The following is an 18,035-nucleotide window of genomic DNA, read 5'->3' as shown; positions in this document are numbered from 1 at the left end:
TCATTGGCTAACATTAAGCCCTGCCTTAGTAATGGACGCTGTCAATCAACCGGCGGCCATTACTAAAGCGGTAGTAATAAAGTTTAAAAAAATGCACGGACATAGAAAAAATATTTTATTGATATAAAAAACACACAACCCTCATTAACCATTTTATAGTAGAATAACTTTTGCACCAGGGCCCTTGAGCCTTTAGCTACGCCCCTGGCAACTGATACATTTTTGCATCAGTTTTTTTGCATCAGTTGTAATCACTTGAGAGACAAAAAAACTGCTGCTGATGCAACTGATGTTTGTGAACATAAGCAGTGCCATGAATCATCACTAGACATGCCCTGGGATTGCTTAGAAATGTCCTGATTTCAAGGAGTCTTATATCATATAATGTGATTGTTCACTGCTGCTTGACCACCCCCTGATCTGCACTTGGAGGGTCTATTTAGAAAGATCAATTGTCCCCCCTGGATTAGAGCAACGACTTTCTTTGTAATAGATTCCCTACAATTAGAAATGACTGAAACATCAGAATTGAATCTTTAAAATTCTTTACTTCCATGTAACACTCATTCATGACATCGAGTTCACTACGTTTGCTATTTCACATACTGCTGAGCATTTCTGAGACCCAGCATGGATAGGGACACCAAAACATGAAATGTTCCTGTCTTTGGCATCTGGTGATTTGAGCTATGACACCACATGGTCCAGCGATCCTACAGATTAATTTCAATGGTCCATACAAGTAACAAACCTTCAATCAAAAGAAAAACAGATTGTTAAAATGGTCTATTCAACCAAACATTAAAAAAATAATAATAATTATAAAATATTAATTATTAACCCCTTGCTGCCGGAGCCGTTTTTCGGATTTTCATTTTCGTCTTTTCTTCCCACCTTTCAAAAGCCAAACCTTTTTTATTTTTCCGTCAATATAGTCCTATGAGGGCTTGTTTTTTGCAAGATGAATTGTAGTTTTTCACGGCACCATTTATTGTACCATATAATGTACTGGGAAACTATAAACAAATTCTTTGTGGGGTGGAATAGGAAAAAAAACTGTGATTCCACCGTTGTTTTTAAGGTTTGGTTTTTGCGGCGTTCGCTGTGTGATAAAAACAAAATGTTCGGAGACCTACAACTTTTTTATTTTAAATTTAATAGAGTGGTGTGAAGGCTTGTTCTTTGCGGGGCAAGCTATAATTTTAATTGGTACCATGTTGGGTTACATGAGACTTTTTGCTCACTTTTTATTCCATTTTTTGTGGTAGATGAGGTAACCGAAAAAACAAAAGCAATTGCAGCGTTTTGTTTTTTTACTGTGCAGGTTTATTGATGTTAAATTGCAATTGTTCTGACTTTTACGGACGTGGCGTTACCAATTATGTCGATTTATTTTTTTACATTATTTCTGGGGAGAAAAAGGTTGTTTTTTTAAAAAAACGAAATAAAAATAATTTGTTAATATGAAAAAAATAATTTAACAGTGTTTTACTTTTTTTTATTATTATTCTCTCTAGGGTACTTGAACTAGGATCGTTCAATCATGTGCACAATATCCTGCCTGCAATACTTATGTTTTGCAGTATATTATATTTTTTACCTGCTCCTATTAAGCCCTCAGGACTTAATAGGAGCAAAAATATGGCAGTCCTGGATTTGGCCCCCAGATCTGACAAGACATCCATTGGCACCCCGCAATCAGTGATGGACTTTCGTAGGGGGTCACCCCTCTCTCTAACTGCTTAGATGCAGTCGTCGCTATTAACAGCAGCATCTAAGTGGTCAAACAGCCAGGATCAGAATTATTTCAGATCCCAGCCATTGCAGTGAGGTGTCGGCTGTAACATACAGCTAAAATTCACTGTGTATAAAGCAGGCTCTGTCCGTGAGTCCGCTCCATACATCTCTTTCCCTGCCATGACATAACGGTGTATCAACTGTTGGAAAGGGATTGATAATACCAAATATTAGACAACAGATATGTTTATAGAAATGTCTCATGAAGTACAGGTTGAAGAACTAAAGATCTTAAAGATAATTTATCACCAGGAAAAATTCCTTTAAGCAGGGACGGACAAAGAGAGAGATCTTAAATAGATCATGATAGCGCGCCCACCACCCGACAACTCCCTAAGGGCATGACCACACATGGCGGAATTCCTCCGCAACTGTCCGCATCAATGCCGCACCTAATCCGGGTTGCGGATTACGGCTGCGGGTCTGCACAAAATGTGCAGAAAATTGATGCGGACTGGCCGCTGCGGACTGCAGGAAAAGTGCTTCCCTTCTCCCTATCAGTGCAGGATAGAGAGAAGGGACAGCACTTTCCCTAGTGAAAGTAAAAGAAATTCATACTTACCGCCCGTTGTCTTGATGACGCGTCCCTCCTTCGGCATCCAGCCCGACCTCCCTGGATGACGCGCCAGTCCATGTGACCGCTGCAGCCTGTGCTTGGCCTGTGATTGGCTGCAGCCGTCACTTCCACTGAAACGTCATCCTGGGAGGCCGGACTGGAGACAAAAACAGGGAGTTCTCGGTAAGTATGAACTTATATGTTTTTTTACAGATACATGTATATTGGGATCGGTAGTCACTGTCCCGGGTGCAGAAACAGTTACTGCCGATCGCGTAACTCTTTCAGCACCCTGGACAGTGACTATTTACTGACGTCTCCTAGCAACGCTCCCGTCATTACGGGAGCCCCATTGACTTCCTCAGTCTGGCTGTAGACCTAGAAATACATAGGTCCAGCCAGAATGAAGAAATGTCATGTTAAAAAACCAATACGCTCCGCACCACACATAACATGTGCATGACAGCTGCGGACTTCATTGCGGAACTTAGAATCTCCATTGAAGTCAATGGAGAAATTCCGCCATGAGTCCGCAACCAGTCCGCCACTGCTCCGCAACAGACAGAGCATGCTGCGGACACCACATTCCGCTCCGCAGCCTATGCTCCGCAGCGGAATTGTACGCATCGTGTAAACGAACACTGCGAAATTAAAGTGAAAGTCAATGGAGAAACGGCTCCGCTGCGGATTAACGCTGCGGAGTGTCCGCAGCGGAATTTAAGTGAAAATCCGCCATGTGTGAACCCGCCCTAACAATGCACTAGTAATTGTGAGCTATAAATGTTTTTAAGTCTATTAGACCGAGTATAAAAGACAGTAGGAAACTAATTTTAGGGGGAAGGACAACACTAAGGGCATGCCCACACGTGGCGGATTTCCTCCGCAACTGTCCGCATCAATGCCGCACAGAATCTGCGTTGCAGATTCTGCGGCGGATCTGCCCAAAATGTGCAGTAAATTGATGCGGACTAGCTGCTGCGGACTGCGGTAAAAGTGCTTCCCTTCTCTCTATCAGTGCAGGATAGAGAGAAGGGACAGCACTTTCCCTAGTGAAAGTAAACGAATTTCATACTTACCGGCCGTTGTCTTGGTGACGCGTCCCTCTTTCGGCATCCAGCCCGACCTCCCCGGCAGTCCATGTGACCGCTGCAGCCTGTGATTGGCTGCAGCCGTCACTTAGACTGAAACGTTATCCTGGGAAGCCGGACTGGAGACAGAAGCAGGGAGTTCTCGGTAAGTATGAACTTCTATTTTTTTTACAGGTTGCTGTATATTGGGATCGGTAGTCACTGTCCAGGGTGCAGAAACAGTTACTGCCGATCGCTTAACTCTTTCAGCACCCTGGACAGTGACTATTTACTGACGTCTCCTAGCAACGCTCCCGTAATTACGGGAGCCCCATTGACTTCCTCAGTCTGGCTGTAGACCTAGAAATACATAGGTCCAGCCAGAATGAAGAAATGTCATGTCAAAAAAGCAAGACGCATCCACAGCACATATAACATTTTCATGACAGCTGTGGACTTCATTGCGGAATTTAGAATCTCCATTGAAGTCAATGGAGAAATTCCGCCATGAGTCCGCAACCAGTCCGCCACAACTCCGCAACAGCCATTGCATGCTGCGGACACCAAATTCCGCTCCGCAGCCTATGCTCCGCAGCGGAATTTCTGCCTCGTCTAAACGAACACTGCTAAATAAAAGTGGAAGTCAATGGAGAAACAGCTCCGCTGCGGATTAACGCTGCGGAGTGTCCGCTGCGGAATTCAAGAGGAAATCCGCCACGTCTGGCCATGCCCTTACACTGGGCTATTATCGCGCAGACAAGCGTTCATAGGACGGTCTTTCCCGATAATTGCTCAGTGTAAACAGGGCAGCGATCAGCAGATGAACGAGCAAACACTCGATCATCTGCTGATAATGTTGTTTTAAAAAAGTGAAATATTATCGTTGTTGGCAGCACATCTCGCTGTGTAAACAGGGAGACGCGCTGCCGACATGATAATAATGGATGGGGACAAGCGATCCGAGTATAGTTAATATGAATTTCTTGTGTTTTCATTTTTTATCATATTCCAAAACTTTTTGATGGATGAATTACATTTTCAGCAATGTTTGCAGGAAGCAGGATATTACATGGACACTAACTATATCGGCACTATAAATATAAACAAAGGTAAAAGCCGGAATGAACTGTAGGTTTTCTTACCCTGCCATGTAAATTGCAAGCAGAGCTTCTTGAAGCTTTGGACTGTGCATCTAGTCATTAGTGTATTAGGAAAAAATACTTTTCTCTAATAACAAAAACTTTTTTTAAAAAACTTAAAAAAAAGTAGGATAAATGCTTGTTGCTGTTATTACTCATATAAGAAGGGCTCAGATTAAATCATCTCAGATTTTTGTCCCTGCCATCCCGTTTAGTCACACTCATACATTAGGGATCATTTTGGCTGTAAAATTGCAGGCAGGGTTCACTATGTAACAGCGTTTTCTAGAAGATATTTTTGAAGAAAAAAAAAGGGAAATAATATTAAAGTTCATTAGTTTATGTTATAAATAAAATTTATAGGGAAAACAGCAGATTTTGCAGTCGGTTAGAAACCTGGAGATGCTCGCAGGTACACACAGCTTAACAACACTTTAAACTGTTTTATGCAAAGTTTAGAATCGACCCAGCAACAAACAAAGCTTGTTTTGTGTTTGCTAAATAAAGCATGAAAGAAGAGTGACAAAAGTGGGAGGACTCGAGTTCGTCTGCACAAAGCCAGGAGGAGGGGTCCTTATGCAATGGAAATGCAGTTCAGTGGTCCCGAATTGATATGCTCATCCTTTAAACCCCTAGGGCTGGGAGATCACAGGGCCAGAAAGTCCATCAAAGGGCATTTTTCTGCATTGATCCAACCCTGAGCGGAAGATTGGTGGGGGCAGCTGTATTTTATGGAGGATTCCTTTCTTTTTTTTTTCCTTCTCTCTAACGTTAAGGTCAAAGTAAAAATAAATAACAATTCACACTACGCAGAGAAACAACTTTTTTTCTTTTAATTAATTTATCAATTAAATAGCCTAAAATATCAAAACTTTTATTTCTTTTATTTGTTGAAAAAAAGTCATTCTTACTACAGATGTAGTAGAGCTGAATTTGTTATTTAGCTCTTTGGTGCTATATCACTTTGGATAACAACAACTCTGAGGACAGTCGGTTTAACTGCATCCCTATGTAAAAGCATATCACAATGAGTTGTGCAAAGTGAAAAACTTCGTTTTCCTACATCTATCATATTCAGCCCTGCTACTTCTGTATGTAAGCTTATGATGGTAAATGTCTTTTTTTTTTTTATTATTGCAAAATAGCATGTTTCCATAGAATCTAGATCTGCTGTTATATGGTCTGTGATTGCTTCCTCAAGGCCCATTGATTGTAAACCTTGGTGGTCATCACAAGGTCATAAGATAGTAGCAAACTTCCTTAAGAGAACAGTTCAAGATTCTATTCCATTATGTAGTTGAGAGCTCATAAGCGCTGTGATTGTCAGGAATTGTCAGGTCTAGCTTATTCCTTGTGTCATGCTAAAACGATATGTCTGTATCTAGCAGCGGACACTGTGCACTAGCTGCTATTTTTCTAGGAAAATGTTTTCTACGAAGTGATTTCTAAAGATATATGTATAAGTTTGTATCATTTGTATATATCATTTACAACATATAAGCATCAAATAATTAAATAGATGTAGTGATGAAGTACAAGAATTACTAGTATATACTATGCATACCCATAGTGAGTTATTTTAAACTATGCACTAGTTGAAGTGTATAGAATTGCATATCCTATATAGACATAAATCAAAATAGGTAAAAAATAAAGGTTTAGAATTTTTGTTCTAAAAACAGTGCCACTCTTGTCTACAGGCTGTGATTGGTATTGCAGCTCAGACACATCAGTGGTGGCAGGAATACAAGACAACACTCATGGAAATAGGTGGTGCTGTTTCTGGGGTGGGGAAGCAGTGCTTTTTTTTTTATTCTCATGCAACCCCTTTAAGCTTTTTATATTGTCTTTTGAATATTAAGAAGGTTCCTGAACTATTACTCACTATATATATTACACATCAATGGAAATTTTCCATTGACATATCTGTAAAAAATATATATATATAATCATTAAATTCTGGTATCACAACATGATGATTATACTGAGATGAGTAGTGCTACATAGGCGCTGCTCATCTCATCCTACAGAATAGGTCTGTTACAGATCATTTCTGTAGGGGGCTCCTTCTGTGTCAACTACTGACTGACTGATATGAAGTTCTCCTTGTCGCTTTAAAAAAAAGAGGTTTTCAGCAGCTGTAGTATGTATTATACAGTTTTTTGTCCCACCTGCGGCAAAACAACATGAAGCTGCCCCTTCTTCAAAAAGAGGTTCTTCAGCAGCTGGGATTTATATTATAAGGAAAACTATAATGATAAATAATAGCATTAATTCATATTAATAAGTATATTAGGAATAAACAAATTACATTACATAATAGTTCTAAATATCATTTGACAATCCTTAGCTTGAAGACAAGATGTGATACGTTTTAACTGATAGTAAAAAAGTTTTCCAAAGTTTTCCAAAGTTTTCCAAATCCAATGGCTTCACTTCAATGTTCAATTGTGATGTCCTAACTACAGAGAATTTACAGTAGCAGAGTCCTGCAGTTTATGGTTCTCCCGGGATTATAATATGAGGTGATTAGAGACTCTTATTTGGAAGCCGTTATATGGAGTGGTCAGACCTTGAGAAAACTCAGCATGCATACCAAAATCCTGCAGGATTAGGCTATATAGCGTACGGTGCTCTATGGGCGGGTTCACACATGGCGGAATTGCACTTAAATTCCGCTGCGGACACTCCGCAGCGTTAATCCGCAGCGGAGCCGTTTCTACATTGACTTTCACTTTAATTTAGCAGTGTTCGTTTACACGATGCGTACAATTCCGCTGCGGAGCATAGGCTGCGGAGCGGAATTTGGTGTCCGCAGCATGCTCTGTCTGTTGCGGAGCAGTGGCGGACTCATGGCGGAATTTCTCCATTGACTTCAATGGAGATTCAAAGTTCCGCAATGAAGTCCGCAGCTGTCATGCACATGTCATGTGTGCTGCGGATGCGTCTTGCTTTTTTTACTTGACATTTCTTCATTCTGGCTGGACCTATGTATTTCTAGGTCTACAGCCAGACTGAGGAAGTCAATGGGGCTCCCGTAATGACGGGAGCGTTGCTAGGAGACGTCAGTAAATAGTCACTGTCCAGGGTGCTGAAAGAGTTACGCGATCGGCAGTAACTGTTTCTGCACCCGGGACAGTGACTACCGATCCCAATATACATGTATCTGTAAAAAAAAATGAAGTTCGTACTTACCGAGAACTCCCTGTTTCTGTCTCCAGTCCGGCCTCCCAGGATGACGTTTCAGTGTAAGTGACGGCTGCAGCCAATCACAGGCCAAGCACAGGCTGCAGCGGTCACATGGACTGGCGCGTCATCCAGGGAGGTCGGGCTGGATGCCGAAGGAGGGACGCGTCATAAAGACAACGGGCGGTAAGTATGAATTTCTTTTACTTTCACTAGGGAAAGTGCTGTCCCTTCTCTCTATCCTGCACTGAATAGGGAGAAGAGAAGCACTTTTCCTGCAGTCTGCAGCAGCTAGTCCGCATCAATGTACTGCACATTTTGTGCAGATCCGCTGCAGAATCTGCAACGCAGATTCTGTGCGGCATCGATGCGGACAGTTGCGGAGGAATTCCGCCATGTGTGGTCATGCCCTATCAGTTTGGAAGTGGGTGCAGCCATCCTGAATAATCAAATGCAGGGACAAAAGTTGTGCATCCCCCTATAGAAAACGAGTTCATTAGATCTTCGTACTGAAAGAAATGGGGCTCCTCTGATCAGCCAGAATTTATGGCATCTGATTAGACCACTATTTTCTCGGCAGGATTCCTTACTTTAAACTGTTAACTATGGATGGCCTGTGGATAAAAAATGAACTTTGTACTACTAAATTATACCATTATAGTTATTTAGTGTAATTTATGAAAAATAGGTAAGTCATGATCACCTACTTCTTCTCACTAATGATAGCTCCATTTTCTAGACAGGTAAAACCGCAAGATCATTTTTTTCCCTGTTCGTGTCATATAACATTGTCCAATTAATGGTGAAGAGAAAATGTAATGCTCTACAAATGATACATTGAAAATTAATAGCTCGTCAGCGGGGACTCTATTTGAGTTATTGCCATTGATTTCTGTTTCAAATTTTCTTTATTTAATAATCCATAAGTAATTTTTAAATATGAGGGACGTACTTTGAATGCAATATTCTTCAATTTTGTTCCTGTTAAAATCTGAAAATGGAAAATGTTTTTAGAGATATTATTTTATCCATGACGACGATGAGATAATCTAGATAAAGATGTTTTAGAGGCTTTCATATGTGACATTTGCAACAATGGAAAGTTGCAATTTTTACATTAAAATACGTGAACAGGCTACAGTTTTGATTAGAAGAGGTGATTGGGCAGAGCGTCTATAAATGATCGTAATATTATTAAGAATATTCAACATCTATTAATAAGGACAGAAATGTGAATGTTATGTATTAATTATTATCTGATATGTGTATAAGGCTTCATGTACACAACCATATTACGTCTTCGTTCAACCGCCTAAGTCTATAAAATCCTACTATACCTCTGTATGTCTCAGATTTCTTACTGCAGAATATGAATGGGTTTTATTTTTGGCAGATTCGGAATGAATCCAACAGGAAAGAAAATCATGCCTTGTTCCATCAGAAGCCAAATCCCAGAGATATACTCCCTTCAAAAAGAGAATATCTTTGTAATACTGGTGACATGTCAAGCAAGTAGCGACTGAACAAATAGGGCAGACGGGGGCCTCCCAACAATGAAATCCCTGTCACCACCACTTAGCATTGTCCTCTCTCTCTTAAATTGATCATAGGGATCATTGCAGAAGCAGGAAGTTACATACATTGTCCTATGGAAGTTCATATGTAACTTACTGCCAATCCACTAACGGGAACAGAGAAGCGGAGAGTTAGTTGTATACTGTAGCATCACACTCATGGTGGCACTGCGGCTCATACTCATAGGTACACTGTGGCATGTCAATATTATATTAGCACTCTGGTTCAGTTATGAGGGTACTGTGACAGACCCTCTTTATGGGCACTATGACAAGCACTCTAAAGGAGCCCATACACTTAAGATAGCTGTCGTGTGAACTGTTTGGCCAACAGTTATTCTTCCCAACTCTATTAACATGTATACTCAGCCAAGCTTGAATATTTAACTCATTGGGGATAAGGAAATAAGCCACTACCAGACCCCTCTGGAACTTTGTTCCAGAGGGGTCTGTTAGCGGCTTATCCGCCCCTACACATTATATAGTCGGTCAGTCCTGTTGAAATCTGAAGGTTCGTCTGACTTTCATCTAGTCTGTATCGGCACCTTTGGGATGGCAGTCCAAGTGATGTAAGGACTGGACACCCCTACAACTCATCTGTATATTTTAGTTTTGAGAAAACCAACAGATAAAACATATATTGATAAACAGTAGGTAAAATTATAATAGAAAGATTTTAGTGCTCATACAACTTTGATCGACAGTCAAGTATATTTCCCAAAGGTATCCATTTTACCCTGGAGGAACCGATAACAGTAAAATCTATGATCGGCCCAAAAAGCTTGACATGATGTGCGTTTTATGGGGATAAACTTTTATATTCTGTATACATAAAGGTGAATTAAACAACTAATTGAGTGACTGTACACCTGCTAGAGAAGGATTATCAAGCAGGACTACATTTCCCATGTTCACCAGTGACAGCGAAATTGAATTCCAATTCCATCCATTGCATAGAGTTGGGGGAAAGGATACCTTTGGAAAATACGCTTTGACTGTCGATCAAGCTACGTGAGCGGTAAAATCGTTCTATTATATTTGTACTAGGGTAAACTGGACCGTGACTTTATTGTACCTGCTTCAGCTGGACTATATTAAATATGTGTGTGCTTAGGTTTTACTTCTGCTGATTTTGTGGTTTCAGTAGGTATTATTACTTTGTATGACTTCTCTTAATCTAAATTGTCTATTATGTGTAGATTTTTTCCAGAAAGCATCATGAACAGTATAGAAGAATTAAATCAACTCATCTGATATAAGAACCAAATACTCCAATTATTCTGCCCTTGAAGCTTTTAGTATCTGTATCGAGAAAATCCTATGTCTTTTTGAGCAATGAACCCAAAAGTCTTTAACTAAGCTCTAATTAATCATTTAATCCCACCCATTTATAAATGATTAACCCTTCACATTGATCTCCTTTCATATTTAGGTAAGCTACTTACCAGAGGTCACTGACTATTTTCTTATCAGGAGCTATAGTGATACTAAATTAGAGATGTGAATTAAAACTGACTCGTCCATGTATCTAAACACTAAAGATGCCTCAATATACAGCATTTGATTTTCATGTTTTAACTATTCAAATATTTTTCTCCATTTTGGAGAAATCTTAGGTTCACTTGCTACTTTATAACCCTTTATTTCCTTATTTTACTTGCCTATTGTTTGTATTGTGTTTGTTTTCAAGCTGTTTAATGATGTTTAATATAGATGAGAGAATCAATTCTACGCGAATCGAATTCAGTACGAATTTTCCAGAAGCTTCACATTAGGTGATTTATTAAACTTTTAGGCTTCATGGCACACGAATCATGGCAAAATAGCGGCCCTTGGCCATTTTACAGAATATAAAAAGGATCACATGCCTTCAGGAGGACATCTCCATAACGCCTTGCAGACAGCCTTCCCTCTACCCATATATGTTGCTGTCACTAAACCATTACTAATACTGGCTTGGCGTGAAAGAGCATGAGAGAGTCAGATACAAGTTTTTAGGGCAATGAGGGCAGTTTCAATTTGCGACTAATTTACTCAGAATAGATCAAATTAGTCATCATTGGACTAAAATGGATATGAAATAAATTTTGGGAAATTTGCTTATCTCTACTGTTCAACCATTACAAACCTGTTGTATTTGTATTCAATTATTAACACATTAGTGACCGCCAATACGCCTTTTCACGGCGGCCACTAATAGACTTTATTGTGATGCATACGCCTTTTCACGGTGCTGCATCAGAATAAATCTGGGGTGCCGGGAGCAGTTAAAACTCCCTGTTCTGAGCTACCTCTGGTACCTGAGAACTTGGGCCAGCGCTGCCCGAGTGGGTGGATCGAAATCCGCCCGTTTAACCCCTTAGATGCGGCGGGAGAGAGGGAGGGAGCACCCCACTGGCACCTTGCTATGAGATCGCAGGGTGCCAGTGTCTTCTATGGCAGCAGGGGGCCTATTAAAGGCCCCCAGGTCTGCCTGTAGTGAATACCTGCTAGGTCATGCCAGAGGCATGGCTTAGCAGATGCCTGTCCGTTGTAAACGGACAGGCAGCAATACACTGCAATACAGAAGTATTGCAGTGTATTATAAAAGCGATCGAACAATCGTATAGTGAAGTCCCCTAGTGGGACAAGTAAAAAAGTAAAAAAAAAAAGTTTAATAAAGTTATTAATAAATAAATAAGTGAAGAAAATGAAAAAACAACTTTTTCCCCTTACAAAATGCTTTATTATGGAAAAAAAACAAGTAAAAAAGTTACACATATTTGGTATTGTCGCGTCTGTAATGACCCCAACTATAAAGCTATTATGTTATTTAACCCGCTTTGCGAACGCTGTAAAAAATTTAACAATGTCAGAATTGCTGTTTTCTGTTCATCCTGACTTAAAAAAAATGTGCTAAAAAGTGATCAAAGAGTCGTATGTACTCCAAAACGGTACCAATAGAAACTACAAGTCATCCCGCAAAAAAAAGCCCTCATACAGCTTGCATCGCGGGAAAATAAAAAGTTATGGCTCTTCAAATATGAAGACACGAAAACACATAATTTTGAAAAAACTGTGTTTTTACTATGTAAAAGTAGTAAAACACAAGACAACTATATAAATTTGGTATTGTTGCAATCGTAACAACCCGCTGAATAAAGTTATTATGTTATTTATACCACACGTAAACGGTGTAAATTAAAGACGCAAAAAAAGAGTGGCGAAATTGCTGTTTTTTTTTTCTATTACGCCCCAAAAAAAGTTAATAAAAGCTAATCAATAAATTATATGTATCCCAAAATGGTGCTATTAAAGAATACAACTTGTCCTGCTAAAAACAAGTCCTTGTACGGCTATGTCGATGCAAAAATAAAAAAGTTATAGCTCTTGGAATTCGACGATGGAATAACGTAAAAAATTGCTTGGTCATCAAGGTTTAAAATAGGCTGGTCACTAAGGGGTTAATTGTTCAATCACCCATACTTCAGAGGAATCATAAAAGCTGATCATAGACATGCAATAACTTCTGGCTCACAGAACCTTTATAAACATGGCAGAGTTGCTCTGCCAAATCTAGATGTTTTATGTACTAAAGTTGAATGAACCCCCCCCCAACCCCTCCCATGTCACTGACCTGTAGAAACATTAGAGCTTTGGCCAAATATCCAACACAGCTAATATTTATTTATGTGAGAAAGAACACGTTTGTCAACAGAAACACACATACACAATGGCCCTCATTTACTATTGCTGTCTAATAGTTAGACAGCGTGAACCTAGACCAGGTAGTCACAAAATGCACCAAATTTATCACAGTGGTGTAAGATGTATACAAATTTTAATGCACCGTGCAAGACTTGTAGTCAGGCCTGTGGGGTATGTGGACCCACTAGGCTACTCCGCCATAACGAAGAAGCTGGCCAAACGACAGTCTATAACAGTCCCTAGGGCAAGAGTACCTGGAAAAATAATCTGGCAGATACTCGGAGTAGCAGACACGCAGAGCAGCAGACACTTGGCACAGGTGACACGGATGTGGCAGATGACACTGGACGTGGCAGATGAGACACACACGACTCCAACAATAGACTTTGGCTCAGGAACAAACACAGCAACAGGATACAGGAAGCAGGATACGGGGACACTGGGAGCAGGATACAACTAAGGGGCCATTTGCTTAGATGAACATGGAAATACAACAATGCTCAGGCAAGGAGGGGAAGGGCAGAGTCCTTTAAATAATCCAGGGTGATCTGGGGATTGGGTAGGGAACACATTATTGGTGTGCGTGCTTGCCCTTTAAGGTTGGGGACGAGCGCGCGCGCACCCTAGAGGAGACAGTAGCAGAGAACAGCCGCGAGTGCTGGTGTCACCTGGGAGGGAGGCATCAGCAAGTTCCTTGAGTCCTGCGATCGCGACTGCCAGCAAGTACAAAGTGCGGGCGGTCAGCGACCGCAGGCACGACACTTATTAGATACTTTTACACTTTTATTTACACTTTTGTTTGGTGTATTTCTGGTGCACTTTGTTGCATTTTAAACCACGCCCCCTTCCTGGTAAGCCTCGTCCCTTTTTGAGACACTTTAAAAAGTGTCTCGAGTTGCAGAAATCTAAATGACTCCAAATTGTGCAAATTTACTGTTAGGGATCTGCCAGGTACTTCATCTAGGTATACTCCTGGGATTAATCAATCCACACCTGAGGCCAGACCTGTTCGACTGACACCATCTCCCACCAACCAGGGTGGCAGGCTCAGGAGTGGGAGAGCCTATCGCGGCCTGGTCTGTCGGAGTTAGCTCCGCCCCCTGTCCTTTATTACCTGCCCTATTCTCTCCCTCAGCGCTTGTAATTCTTTTGGATTCCTGGCCCCTCTGCTGCTTGCTCCAGCCTGCTTCTGCCGTGCTTCTGCCTTGCTGCAGTTCTGCTTGACCTGCTTTGCTTTGCCCCTGGCTTGCTTCTGTCTCCGTGCCCGCTTGGGTGTACTCACTTCGTCCTGGTCCTGACTGTTCGTTCGCCGCTCCGTTTCCTCGTGGCGTTTCGTGGCTACTGCCCCTTCCCTTGCGTGTTCCCTGTTTGTTTTCCTGTGCACTTAGACAGCGTAGGGACCGCCGCCCAGTTGTACCTCGTCGCCTAGGGCGGGTCGTTGCAAGTAGGCAGGGACAGGGCGGTGGGTAGATTAGGGCTCACTTTCCCTTCACCTCCTTCCTGCCATTACATTTACATCAATATTTGAATTTTTTACATTCTAGACCCAGGCAGTAGTAATTCTGCCCCAACGTCTCCAGATTCCACTTAAAAAGACAGAATGTGCCGACATAATATCTAAAAAAAAGTTTGTCTAAAGCTAGAAAAAATAAGTTTCAGCTTTTTCCTGAAAAGAGCGCAATGGGGTTTGTTTTCTTTTACAAATGCACTAATCACATAACATCGGAAACATTTTTTTTTTCATGAGGATGTCAGCAGAAAAGTGGTGGAAAATGTTAGTAATTTAGTCATCTTCGGTGCAACACTGAAGCCCCGCCCACTTTTTATTTTTATTTAACCCTTTCAGATATGTTTAAGGCATCATTTACACGAGCGTAATATACGCGCGTACGACGCGCGTGCTTTTCACGCGTGTCGTACGCACCTATATTAGGCTATGGGACAGTGCAGACAGTGCGTGAATTTTGCGCAGCGCGAGTGCGTTGCGTAAAACTCACAGCATGTCCTATCTTTGTGCGCTGTTCGCGCATCACGCACCCATTGAAGTCAATGGGTGCGTGAAAACCACGCATGCCGCACGGAAGCACTTCCGTGCGAACTGCGTGGTTCGCGCAACAGCTGTCAAACTCTGAATGTAAACAGAAAAGCACCACGTGCTTTTCTGTTTACAAACATCCGAACGGAGTGTCATAATGATGGCGGCTGCGAGAAAATCTCGCAGCCGCGCATCATACGCTAATGACACACGGAGCTGTTAAGTCCCTTTTGCGCACGCAAAACGCCGCGTTTTTTGCGTGCGCAAAATGCACACGCTCGTGTAAATCAGGCCTAACACAGTAGTGCAAGAGTGTCACAGATATAGTGTTTGACCGGCACAACATATTTTTCAATATGTTGTATTAAAAGATTAGTGAGGAAACCTTTTATTAAAATATATGTAAATAATAATTGGGGGGTCTGAATTTTTGTTATTTTTTTACCTTACATTATTGTTAGAACTTCTAACTTCAATTTACTAATGTTTTTAACACTATAATTATATGAAAGGCTTTTGCATTTCAAGAACACTTTGTTCTTATGGTACAAATGGTCTATTATTAGAGGGAATAAGTATAAAGGAAATTTTTATTTATTTCTGTTTTTTATATAGCACCAACATATTCTGCAACGCTGTACAGAAGCTGTCATCACTCACTGCCCCAGTGGGGCTCACATAGTCCCCTTTCTATCGGTAGCAGGATAGAAATCTCAAGTTACCATCTTTTAATAGTAATCGGGTGCCCTGATAAAATCGAATAGGCTACTGGACCAAAATTGTGGGGAAAAAAATCCCTGGTTTTGATTATATTTTGGTCACTATCAAGACGTAACTATTATATCCTTGGGGGTTTGAAAGGGTTAAAATTAGTATTTTGTTACCAACATCCTAACACTGTGCAATTTACCATATGACAATTGATATTTTGGAACTAGACAAAGTTTGATTGACATTTGTCCTAGAGCAGCACTTGAGGAAAAAGGAATTATGACAAAATATTGCAAATGTACAATGACAAGTAATCAATATAGAGCTCTGTGGGAGACTTAGTAATGTGGTGTGCGTGCTCATTATCCAATTATTCATGCTTGCTCTCACATATATAATGGACAAGGAAGAGAAATGTATTTACAGTATTATGTAAATGTGGTAGATGTATATTCCTACAGACAGAACATACTTTATCATGAGTCAGAATTACTTTATGGAAACCAGCTTACATACTGAACAATAATTGAGTATTGTACAACTTAAATGGTGTAATACAGTTATTTAGTCATGAAAAGTTTGTAATTGCATTATAATCATTGTACATCCCGTGTCAGTCCTCCGACTGCAGACAACAAAGTAAACAATGGGTATTTTTTGATCTGGTTTCCATTTATAAATTCTATTGAGCAATTTCTTAATTATATCTCTTTCTGGGAAAGCTGGTCGACAACCATAATGTCCTCCTTTACAAGAGTTGTCAACCAGCTTTTCCCTGATTCCTGAATGGCAAATCTGCTTCATTATGAAATGATGCATTCCCTTTCCTAAATATTTGCATAACTCAGCTAGACAATTACCCTGGACTTCAGTTAAATGATGTCCTCTGACTTTTAAGTATTATAAAGCTTTATAGTTCAATATTTTTATTGCATAGATGAAAGGGGTTGTTCCAAGATTAAATGTTATCCCCTAACCATGTATTTTTTGATCTGGTTTCCATTTATAAATTCTATTGAGCAATTTCTTAATTATATCTCTTTCTGGGAAAGCTGGTCGACAACCATAATGTCCTCCTTTACAAGAGTTGTCAACCAGCTTTTCCCTGATTCCTGAATGGCAAATCTGCTTCATTATGAAATGATGCATTCCCTTTCCTAAATATTTGCATAACTCAGCTAGACAATTACCCTGGACCGACTGCTGGGGGACCCACCGATCACAAGAACAGGGGTCCCGTTCCTCCTAATGAATGGAGCAACGGGTCGCGCATGTGCATTGCCGCTCCATTCTTTGTCTATGGGACTGCTGGAGATAGCCGAGTACAGTGCTCGGCTGTCTCTGGCATTGACATAGAGAATGAATGGGGCAGCAGGGTGCATGCGCGACCTGCCGCTCCATTCATTCGAAGGAACGTAATTAGTGGGGGTCCAAACGATCGGACACACACTGATCAGCATGTTATCACCTGTCCTGTGGTTAGGAGATAACTTTTACTCTTGGGATAACCCCCGCCGCAGCCAATTTTAATTTTTTCATTTAAATTTTTTCCTCCGTCCCTTCCAAAAGCCATAATTATTTTTATATTTTCATCGACAATATGAGGGCTTGTTTTTTTTGCGGGACAAGTTGTAGTTTTTATGTCACATAATTATTGTACCGTTTAATGTACTGGGAAACTGAAAAAAAATTCTTTGTGAGGTTAAATGGGCAAAAAAAAGCGAGAGTCAGTTTTGGGGTGGTTTAATTTTTACAGTGTTTATTGTACGGTAAAAACTACATGTTTACTTTATTCTGTGGGTTGACAAGATTACGGTGATACCAAATGTCTATGATTTTTTTTTAATGTTTTACCACTTTTATAACCAAAAATCTATGTGTTAAAAAATAAATTTGTGTCGCCACATTCTGAGAGCCACATTTCTTATTTTCCGTTGATTAAGCGGTAAAGGCTTGCGTAAAGGCTTTTTTTTTTTTGTAAGCTGTATTTTTTAATTAGTACTATTTTGGGTTACATGCGACTTTTTGATCCGTTTTTAGTCCATTTTTGTTTGGAGAGCTAAGGTGACCAAAAAAAAGCAATTTGGTTTCTTTAATAATTTGTTTTACAGCGTTTACCAAGTGGGTTAATAACATTATAATATAATAGTTCAGACTTTTACGGGAGCGGTTATATCAGTTATGTTAACTTTTCTTTTTTCTAACATCACTTCAGAGAATCAATGGGAAAATTGTCTTTTTTTTAAACTTTTAATATTTCTTTTTTTTCACTACTGAAAACGT

The 18,035-nt window shown here is 40.3% G+C and overlaps 1 long non-coding RNA gene across 2 annotated transcripts in view; it reads right to left on the bottom strand.

Annotated features, from left to right (window-relative positions):
- Nucleotides 1-555: 555 nt before the first annotated feature.
- Nucleotides 556-18,035, bottom strand: part of LOC142658763 (uncharacterized) — a 56,191-nt gene continuing 38,711 nt past the window's right edge. For both annotated transcript variants that reach the window (XR_012850177.1, XR_012850176.1), the window contains exon 4: nucleotides 556-751. This is a non-coding gene — a long non-coding RNA (uncharacterized LOC142658763). The remainder of the gene's footprint in view (nucleotides 752-18,035) is intronic.

The sequence above is a fragment of the Rhinoderma darwinii genome, chromosome 8 (genome assembly GCF_050947455.1).
Source record: "Rhinoderma darwinii isolate aRhiDar2 chromosome 8, aRhiDar2.hap1, whole genome shotgun sequence".
Taxonomy (NCBI): Eukaryota; Metazoa; Chordata; class Amphibia; order Anura; family Rhinodermatidae; genus Rhinoderma; species Rhinoderma darwinii.
The sequence above is the reverse complement of the archived record's forward strand: the minus strand, read 5'-3'. Positions and strand labels throughout refer to the sequence as shown.